Source organism: Dermacentor variabilis, unplaced genomic scaffold, assembly GCF_050947875.1.
Source record: "Dermacentor variabilis isolate Ectoservices unplaced genomic scaffold, ASM5094787v1 scaffold_21, whole genome shotgun sequence".
Lineage (NCBI taxonomy): Eukaryota > Metazoa > Arthropoda > Arachnida > Ixodida > Ixodidae > Dermacentor > Dermacentor variabilis.
The window spans coordinates 1451653-1462001 of record NW_027460379.1 but is presented as its reverse complement, the minus strand read 5'-3'; the positions used below and the strand labels follow the sequence as shown (position 1 = coordinate 1462001).

The window sequence follows — 10349 nt, the reverse complement described above, 5'->3', positions numbered from 1 at the left end:
AACTAGAGCACAAATGCGAAAACGAAACCGATTCCGTTCGGTTCTCCGCGCTCAGAGTGCGGCACCAGGGGCCAGCACGCGCTGCGCGTCCGTTGGAGTTGCGGTGGAGCTGCACATGTGTAGTGGGTCGGCATTTTTCGAGTCGTGTTGTAAGTGTTGTTAATTCGCCGTAAATATCTCTTGATTTGTACTCAAGAGTGGAGCAGGACCCCAAGGAAGAGAGATTGACGCATCGGGAGCGAAGAACAGAAACGATGGATGGTTACGCTGCTTGGGTCTCGGCACGTTCGAATTGGCAAAGTTCCGAATTTGTCGCTGTGTCGTGTACGCTTGTGCGCTCGTCATTTGCCGTCATCGCGCGGAGATATTTGCGCTGGATGTCTTTCACTTCGTGTACAAAACTCTGCACGCTGCGGCATCGAAGAAGTTGTCCTGTGTTTGGGTGCACGTATGCGCTTGGACACGGATAGCCTGCTTGCTCTCAACGGGTGTTCAACAGTCTACGCGCGCTCGTAACTTGCTCATGAGGTAAGCCCATTTTAATCTTATTTGGTTTGCATAACGTAGGTCTTAAAATGATGTGTGGTAAGCCGGTGTCGCGAACAGAAATATTGTTTCAAAAGACCACTATGCAACGTCTTAGGGCAAAAATGACGCATGAATGGGGAAAGGGATCACCCTATCTTTTCAGATCGATTCCAGTCTTAGCGCGATTGGCTCGATCGCAATTTCCGTGAGGTACTTCTAACCTTTTCTTCACTCGCGTTAAAAGCGTAGAATAAAACTGCGTTCAGTTGAGCTCTTGTATTAACGCTTGTATTGGCTTGAGAGCATACTGTATCCGATACAAGAACTTCTGTTAAAATACGGAAATAAATGTTCGAGGCAATAGCAGTCGCTCACTACCTGTGATCGTTACTTTCTTGCTTGGGTGCACGTTTTAATTGTGACCAGAAAAAAAAAAGTTATTTGCTCTGCTGTGTTTCCCTGGTGCAACTTTTTGCGGTGCAGCAAGACGTGTTCCTTCGAATGATGTCTGGGCAGTCAAGGCATTCGTGTCAGTAAGCAAGCAGTAAACGGGGTATCAGTGCGAAAAAATTTGGACCTACAAGAGAGGCGAATGGTATCATCATAGACTCTTTTATTTGACGAATAATTCAGTTGTGTTACTAAACCGGAGAGTGGATATGCATGAAAGTCAGATTGTATTGATACTCAGCAAAAACAAGGTAACTTATCATTACTAATCAATCCTTTTCTTTTACTGAAAGGCAAGTTGCTGTTGTGCTGGAGCTGAGAAGAGGTCTGCTGCCTGCAATGGGTCCATCTCTCAAGTTTTTGCAGTATTGTAGCTCTCAAGGTGAGTGGATTTTTTTTCTCTTAGCTATTTGCCACCTGAATCATGACCGTTTACTTAGCTGTGTAGGTGATCACTGTTAGTGACATTGGAGTGCTGGTGGACCAGCACTCCTTTATGATTGCAACGCATATGACAGAGTGCAGCTGTGGCAGTATGCAGAGGTGTTAATCTATAAGCCAAATTAGGTTCTTTGAGGTAATATGTTAATATATTGATGACATTGGATTGTGGTCTAGCAGGCAAAAATGCTAAACAAGAAGAAATTTTAATTTGCACTTGGTAAGATGTGCAAGCAATTCAGGCTGTTATACATGAAATGGGACATTTGTAGATGTCTTCTACAGTGCTGCAGTCCTGAATTGCTTCAGAGTTGAGTGATACCACTATAATTTCTCTGTAGAGCATGCAGCACAGTTTAGCATTGGGGGAGGCTGGCATCAACAGGCGTCTACTTACTGTGAAGTTCAAATGAGGTGTTACTGTTAGGGTGAATATATATAATTTATGGTTTAATTCTAATCTTGTGTCAGGCAGACATAGTTTACCCACTTGGTTAAACAATAGAGATGTAATATCTATGTATACAAGTATTACCCATTCATTTATGCCATTTAGACAATGGCATAAATGCGTGGGTAATACTTGTGTACATAGACAATACATCACTATTGTTTAACCAAGCGGTGCCCCTGCATGCTAAATTTTACAGGGCTATTATTAAGTAATGTCAGCTTTTGTTGTAACATTAAGGCACCTTTTATATTATTACAGATTACCACCATTGTGCACCATCATAGTGTGATATTTACACTAAATGTATTTGACTTTGCTATAAAACCCTGCACAGCAGTGCATCATGAAATTTTTTTTTATAGTTTCTGGCCTCAGAATGCACTTCACGTTATATTCTTGTTTGCAACAAGACTATAATGCAGGTTTCTCTCCTTATGTTTTGTGGCACTTCAAACTGCGGCGAGCTAAACCACTGGGCAGCAATACTGGATACGCTACTGCGTGTGGAGCTGTCTTCAAACACACACAAGGAATACATCATTGCTTTTTTAGCTCAAAACAACGGACACAAGAAAGACGACAGGACAAGGTGCTACTCTCAACTGACATCACTTTATTGCGTCCCTCCTTTGTAGACAGCAGAATCTAGAAGAACATGTGCTGTGAACACCCATGTGCAGCAACCACCAACATCTGATCAAAAAAGCACACTCATGCGACAGAATCCAAAAAAAACATATTGAGCACTGTACGAGGTTAAAGAAAGCACACTAATGCACTGTGACCCCAATGACTGTATGAAGAAAACTTCCGATAACTCTCTGGCGGAGGTATCTCGGCTCTTTTTCAAAACCATAGCATCACGAAACATTGCGAACCTAAGCGATCCATACCAACAGGCACAGGTTCCCATTTGGCTCAACATTGTAAAATATGGAAGTGCAAAGCCATGTTTCGTGATACTTCGATTTTGAAAAAGTGCTGTGATACCACCGCCCGAGAGTTATCGGAAGCTTTCTTCATACAGTCATTGGGGTCACAGTGCATTAGTGTGCCTTCTTTAACCTTGTGCAGTGCTCAATATGGTTTTGTGGATCCCGTCGCATGAGTACACTCTTGTGATTGGTTGTTGGTGGTCTCTGCACATGGTGCTCACTGCGCATGTTCTTCTAGATTCTACTATTTATAAAGGAGCGACGCAATAAAGTGATGTCAGTTGAGTGTACCGCCTTGTGCTGGTCGTCTTTCTTGTGTCCATTGTTTTGCGCTTAACAAAGTATTTATGGATTCACACCAACTAGCCCGCAAACACATTGTGTTGCGGGCACTTCTGAAGTACTGTCTGTCCAATAACCTTGGTGGCATGGAAGCGCCGTCCACTTCTATGCGTTGCTTTCTGTTTCATTGTGGCATCACATCACATTATAATCATAATGTGTATGTACTTTTTCCAAGAGACCCATATTCCTATCCTTGTGTTATATTTGCTGTCGCATTATTTATGTGCAAATGACTGACCAGTGCTCCAAGGTCCATTTTATCGCAAAGTAAACTACTGGTACCTAAACAGTTCTCTATATCAGAAAACCAAAGCTGAACTGCCGAACAGTACCAAGCGGCAGCCTTAGTGCAGTGTCAAGTAGTCAGATTTTATTGGTCATGCAGAGGTGCACAGGATAGCTCTTTATTACTTGCTGAATAATTAAGCTGTGTGAAAACTGAGTATTTACGTAGCTTCAACCACATGCTATTGGCCATTGCTCCTGCCCTCATCAAATGTGGAAGATTATCACGGCATTTCCTATTCTCTTTTTCCTTATTACAGTGGGATTACTGCATGCGTAAGTAGGAAACGGATCACATAGGCAATCAAAAGCCAACAATGTGTAAACATGGAACATTGATTGTACAGTTTGATGACCCAGAATAAGTAGAAATACACCATAAATGATTGACAATTAACTTTTACTTGACACAGGGCTAGAGCATACAGTAAGCATACTGTATGCTCATACGGTGTCACATCAATTTAAATTTTAGTGTAGCTTTACAGTGTACGCTTCTATTGTTGCATTCTGTCAGAGGAATGGTAATGTTTCGCGTGTATAGCAACCAGACTGTCTATATACAGTAGTAAAAATGTGTGAACTGTATTTTTTAATGATTTGATAGAATGTGTAGCACAATAAAGCCAGACAATCAACGCAGAGTGATGTGACTTTCTCTGCACATGTTGCAGGTTCAAAAAAAGTATGGTGGAAGCTGTTGCCAAGGTTCCGACCAGAAAAGACAGCCAGTATAAAAGGGTACAAGCCACTGATCTCTACTACAGGGGATGAACAGCACATCGAGCGCCCTCGACTGAAGCTGGCCTTGTCCCGGAAGTTGGTGCTTCACAACTTTGCGGCAGCACTTTGTTGCACGGGTGTGTGGCATTTCCTCCCCTAACATGCCTGCCTGATGTGCCATAACCTACCCAAGCAGTGTTTCGAGGTGTCCAGAATTTTTCCATTGTAGTGTCTACAGTGTCGCTAACATAAGTGGCTTGCAATGGAAACACTGGTAAATCAGAAAAAACTTGATGTAAGAGAAAACTATCGTATACGGGTTCAGATTGTCATAAAAGTGCTTACCAGACATGTAGAGACCTCCTAAAATGTGAAAAACCACAAAGAAAAGTTTTTCGGCAGCAATATTATCTGATCGCACGCACTAGTTAGTCCACCATATGCCCTGCTTCCAGGACAAGCGACTGCATGACATCGCATTTCCACTGGCTTCACCTGCATCCGGTGCGGTGTGCTGCATCCAGCGAAACATGTTCGAAATCAGTGGTGCACAGTGTTTTCTGTCCCCTTTCTCGACGCCTACTGAACACATTCTAAACTGTTTCCAAAACAGACAAACAGAGGGAAAGGGCTCTGAACACATTGCATTTTAAAGTGGCTGGTACTGGGTAACGCAAGTACTGTGGCATAGTAGATTTGCACCAGGCAACCTGGGCGCCCAAAAAGGCTGCTGTTTACTTGCAAATGGCCAACATATTGTGAGCATGTTGAAGTACTTTTTTTATTCTCATCGCTTATTTAGCTAATGGAGACAGCTTTCACAACTGAAGAAGCCTTGGAAGCATGAAACACTTCACAAAACCAGCTTCAATATATCGTGTCTGCATCACAATTTCATGGCTGCATGAGTGAACCCTCTGGTTAACATGTAAGAGAGTTCATGATGTTTGCCATGCATTATCCACTTTATTTAGAGGTCAACCCTATCTTGAGATTTAAGCTGATGTTGCGTTTAGAGAAATTATGGCCGAGAGCCAGCTTTTGAGAATACAGATTGAGCTTGACAGATTAAATGCCAGAACAAGTCGTTGAGGATTTCAGATCAAGAATCTTCAAAGGCCAGTTCATTTAGTGGTGTTAATATTCTGCTCGAAGTTGTTGATTGTTACGTTCATATGGTGCCCAAGCATTGCGGTAACAACTTCACTTGGAGTACATAGCAAGGGTGTATTCGATGTAAGCTTCTGGCTTTTTTTCTGTGCTTTCAAAAACTGGTTTCTTGTTCAGTTTAAATTTTCAAATTTTGCATTGTTGATTAGGTGTTGTGTCCTGTTTCCTTTTCCTGCAGCTTCTTAGTTAAACATCTGAATAGTGAACACAACTTGACCTTTTGCTTGATTGTCTAGATTACATGCCCTGGATGCAAAACAATTTCACTTCAAAACTGCTTGTACCATACTGAAAGAATAACTTTGAAGCAGCCATAGCCACCAATAACACGCAAGAGATGATTATGAAAATATTAATATTGTTTTTGAGGGTGTCTTAACTATCATGCACCAAGATTTAGAAATATGTAAATGCGATGTAACTAGACAAAATGAAGGTGGTTTGCCATCGCTTGTAGATACTCTGATTATATTGTGCATTGTGCCTAATTACATAATTCCTAATTAGTTATTAAATATCTCAAATAATTAAATGAAATGTGTCAACGAAAAGTTGTAGAGCAATATGAAAGCCTCCTGATACACTTTTTTGTTACTCTTACTCATTGTGTGCTACATAAAAGTGTTTTTCCAAGGAATAAGCCTGCGAATACACATAAAGTGTCTTGAGTGGCCAGTCATGTGTCAGTTTTGTGGTGCAAAGCCACGAATACAACTTAAATGGGTTCTTTTAAGAAAAAGACTTAGCTCAGCAAATTATCTTTCTATGTGCAGCCTGTGGAGACAAGGTTTCTTAGACATGGCCATGGCCCTCAAGGAAGATGCCGAGGCCACAGGCAGTTCCTCCAGTGACCGTGAAAAGGTCCCCTGGGGCACAAGTCTGGTTTGGCACCCCCACCTTTCTCCTGCAGCTTTTCTGTCTACTTAGCTAACCAGGTGGGTCAATGATGGCAAAGGGAAAAAAGAATCAACAGCATCAAACGCAGAACTTGCTCAAGCTCAATGCATTTTTGGTGTAAAGTGTTCCCCTTATCAATTATCAAAAAACGGGTAATAAGTATATGATATGGTCTTCACACGGACACCTCTTTCCCACAGAGAATTAGCTGTAAAAAAAGCAGCTTATGAAGGCTTGAATATTAGCGAAGATGATGTGGCATAGATAGGGTAATGATTATGAATGTTTCTAATGAAGGTAGTGGTAGTAGAGTGAATAATCAGAGTTTATATATAGATTGAAAGACATTTCATTCCAATGCCAGAATTTTAAATCATCCCAAATAATTCTTGCATTTTATAGTCTTCATTTTATAGTTCTTGCTGACATCGTTCTTATGCTGCATAATTCACCTGTTATAAATTCCCTATTTCTCCCGTTCAAGCAACTTTACATTCATCATAAGAAACCTCGTAGATGAGTTCCAGAAACTTGCTGATGAGATTAGGGGGCGGCGTGTACCCCAGGCTTAGATATGCATTCAAGAGCCTCATATCTTGCAAATGTTAGAAATACTCCTGCTAAGCAAGTTCTTGGTGTCCTACAAGGTTATTTGCGAATACGAATTTGCCTAAATTTAGGAAACAGTCAATATAAAACATGTCAAGCGATATCGCTGACGATACACACACATTCCAACTGAACTAAATACAAATAAATATAGCACCAAATGCAGAATCATTGGCATGATGCCATTCTTTCAGTGGAATAAAATCTGTCCTGCATTGTAAATCTGGAATCCTTTATAATCCAGACTACTAAATACTTATGAGGGTTGTGACGTAAAATATGCATGTATTTATTCCTTGTTTTTTTTACTTTAGGACCCGATAATGCTTAAACAGCAGTGAAAGAACTGGGATCACAGTACCTAATACTTTATATTGCTCCAGAAATCCGTTTCTCTGCCGATCGCAGCATTCGACACTAACAAGAAGGCACATGACACTTAGGGTGGTGCTATTCACTTTGATTGTTTGGGAACGAAACCCATAATGTACATGTTATGGCCCTGCGTGTCATTACGTTTGAACAACACAAAGGTAGGGGGTTTGCGTTTTGCAAAACTGCATGGAGGTTTTCACTGTGTGCAATTAAAATTAGGAACCTTCCCAGCTCATACTAAATGCATTCTCCAAAGCTTTAGGTTATACAGGTGCACTACTTTACACAGAACACACTCTTTTCCCTCGTCACGGCTCACACTCTTAGGCAGAGTTACACCCTTTGAAGTGCCCCTTCTTCCACACAACGATAATTGTCATCTGCCTTTATGCATTTCCTTTCTTTAACGCTGCGAGCCCTGTGCTTTCCAGTAACGAACGGCATGCGCGTTATCAGCATGATAGCATTCCCGACAGCAAAGTAGCGGGCGTGGCGTTTTCAAGAAAGGAAACGCATCAAGGCAGATAATGATTATTGTTGTGTGGCAGAAGGGGCACTCCAAAGGGTGTAACTTTGCCTAAGAGTGCAGGTGGTGATTCAGATTCTTCAAAGGTGTTTCATTGTATGGGATGGCACATCGCGCTTCACTTATTTGCAGAATATTGCATTCCAATTGTGTCATATGAGATAAATCCATTAGAGAGCTTTAGCTTGCCCTAAATTTATTACAGCTGTGTACTGGTAAACTGGCCGCAGCTTGCAGTGCTTGTGCAAAAACAATTGTAACTGCCATATTATATGTAACTGTTAGTGCACAGGCATCGGCAGCAGCAATGGTTAGGGTACACTTGTTTCTTCTATTCTGCGGTATGCATCCTCCACCAGAAAGTAGTTTTTTTCGTCTTCCTCTTCTACCATATTGGAATGTGAAATGGGGTGTAATTTGTAGGATATACTCTTGCATAAACTTCATGAGCATTTATTCTTGTCTGTGCCACAGATCATTGTTGCTACCACTGTAAAAGCAGGGTGCCTGTTTACAGCACCCGTAGGGAACAATCTGTGAATCTTTAACGAACAGTAAGGATAATGAATAATCGAATAACTTTTAGTAATTTTCAACAAATTTAGCACTCTTTGCTTTCCACTATGGTGTTTTTAAAACTCTAATCTTGGCACAAGGTTTGAGTGCAGGATGTCATTTTGTGTGAAAGAGTACACTTGTGCGCATAACACCTCATCGTCAACATTCTGCTGCACAGAATGTCATTAGCTTTCGTATGCATTGGTCACTATCTCACAAACCGGTTGCTCCTTTGTTAGTTGGAATGTAGCATTTATGTAAAGCACATTTGATGTTCTAACAAAAAGCATTGTGCCCTCTTATCCCCTAATTCTCCTCATTTGATGCCTAGTGTTGTAATAGCATGGTTGACACCATAAGAGTCAGTGTGGTGAATAATTGTGTCTGGTGGAGTAGGGGGTGTACGTTAACTTAAGCAACTTCTCCAGATGACTTGAATCAGTATTGTGGAATGCTGTTTTTTTTGTTCAATCACTGTTACCAAGTTTCACTTTGGTTGTGGCAACAAGTATAATGTAGTTCGCTAGCACTCCTGTCAACACATATAATGTGCAGGCATCTGTGTTGAAAAAGACCAGCTAATGGTTTGCCAGGAGCTAAGGTCCATTTAGACCATTAAATTTTGAACTTACACTGGTGGAAATAACTGGTGAATGAAAGCACACCCAGGAGAGCTGACCATAATATTTTCTTTCATTATAGCACTGCTGAAGCTTTGAACCGCATTTGAACTGGCTTGTTTAAAAAATGACCCATTTCCTTGTTCAAGTAAGACAAAGGTTCCACAGGAAGACAGAAACTTGAAGCCGTTAACAGCAGCATGAATATAAACAGCGTTCGACGTTTTGCAATCTTGCACCTGGTTATATTATCCATCCCATTTTTTTCCACAGGCTGTTCTTTACTGTTTTATGGTCATACCCAGTTTAATTTTAATGTCCCTATTTTTTTATATTTGGTTAATATATCTTTTCTTCATTGGCTTTCAACAAAATATATATTCATAATGTGCCTTCATTTACCATTTGCAGTGATCTTAACCAGATGCATCTTGATACAAAATTTATTTTCCTTAATTCTTCGTTTTCCTTCTCCAAAAGTGCAAACTGTTTATCTTGATACCTATTTTGTCTTCTGGGAAGATTGGGTCTACTGGATTAATGACTGCTTACATGTGTACATCGTTTTCTGTTTTGGTCACCCCTACTCTTGGCAAGTACTGACAGCATTGCTCATACCCGCTCCATCACAATCACCACTGCTAAGCACACCCTTCCTTCCTTTATTTTAACACTTTGGCTTCTCTTGACCTATTATATGCACCAGTTACTTCTCCCCCAATGAGGCTAGGGGCCAGTGAGATATGCACAATCCAAAACAACACAGCCAAGGAAAACATTTGCTACCCTAATGACAAGCACCTATGTCGAAATGTTGGCTACAGCAACATCCCTTGTTCCAACAATGTTGATCTACTTACATGTTTTTCTAACACAGAAGTTACTGCTTTGTCGTGTTCTGTGATTATACTTTTTTGCCGCTTTCTTTAGGATGGATATTCATGAATACTATTTGTTTCTCCTAACAGCAGCAAGTTTATCCTTGCAAGCGTTTGGAGTCAAGAACAACTTTCAACAGGAAGAAGTGCAAGACGAGTGATTGAAGAAAATAAAGTTGCTTCTGTGATCTAAGAACTTGAGGACTGAAATGTTGCACCTTTTTGTATATATGCTATGCAGTGCATTCATATCACAAAGTGCAAAGTGTTTTATCTCTGCAGCCATGTCAGTGTGTTGGCAAGACAATTTTCTCAATGGTGACCTGCTGCTTTGACTATGAGCTGCCTTCATGACATTTGCATTAAAGGAGATGTACTATCGTGGACAAAAGTACCCTGGAAGTGCGAGCGTTGACCAAATTGCATTTCTGCTCAAGACTGCTGAAAACAGTGGGTCCCGTATGCACATTCCGAACGCAGATGGTGGCACGGCTGATCCCAGCAAATAGCACACCAATAAAATTCGGTCAACTCTCGCACGTCCTGGGCAATTTT

The 10349-nt window shown here is 41.0% G+C and overlaps 1 long non-coding RNA gene across 1 annotated transcript; it reads left to right on the top strand.

Annotated features, from left to right (window-relative positions):
* Positions 1 to 1331: 1331 nt before the first annotated feature.
* LOC142568574 (uncharacterized) lies at positions 1332 to 10231 on the top strand. Its single transcript, XR_012825465.1, has 4 exons — positions 1332 to 1360; positions 4113 to 4298; positions 6105 to 6266; positions 9885 to 10231. It is a non-coding gene; the product is annotated as an uncharacterized LOC142568574 (long non-coding RNA).
* Positions 10232 to 10349: the final 118 nt, after the last annotated feature.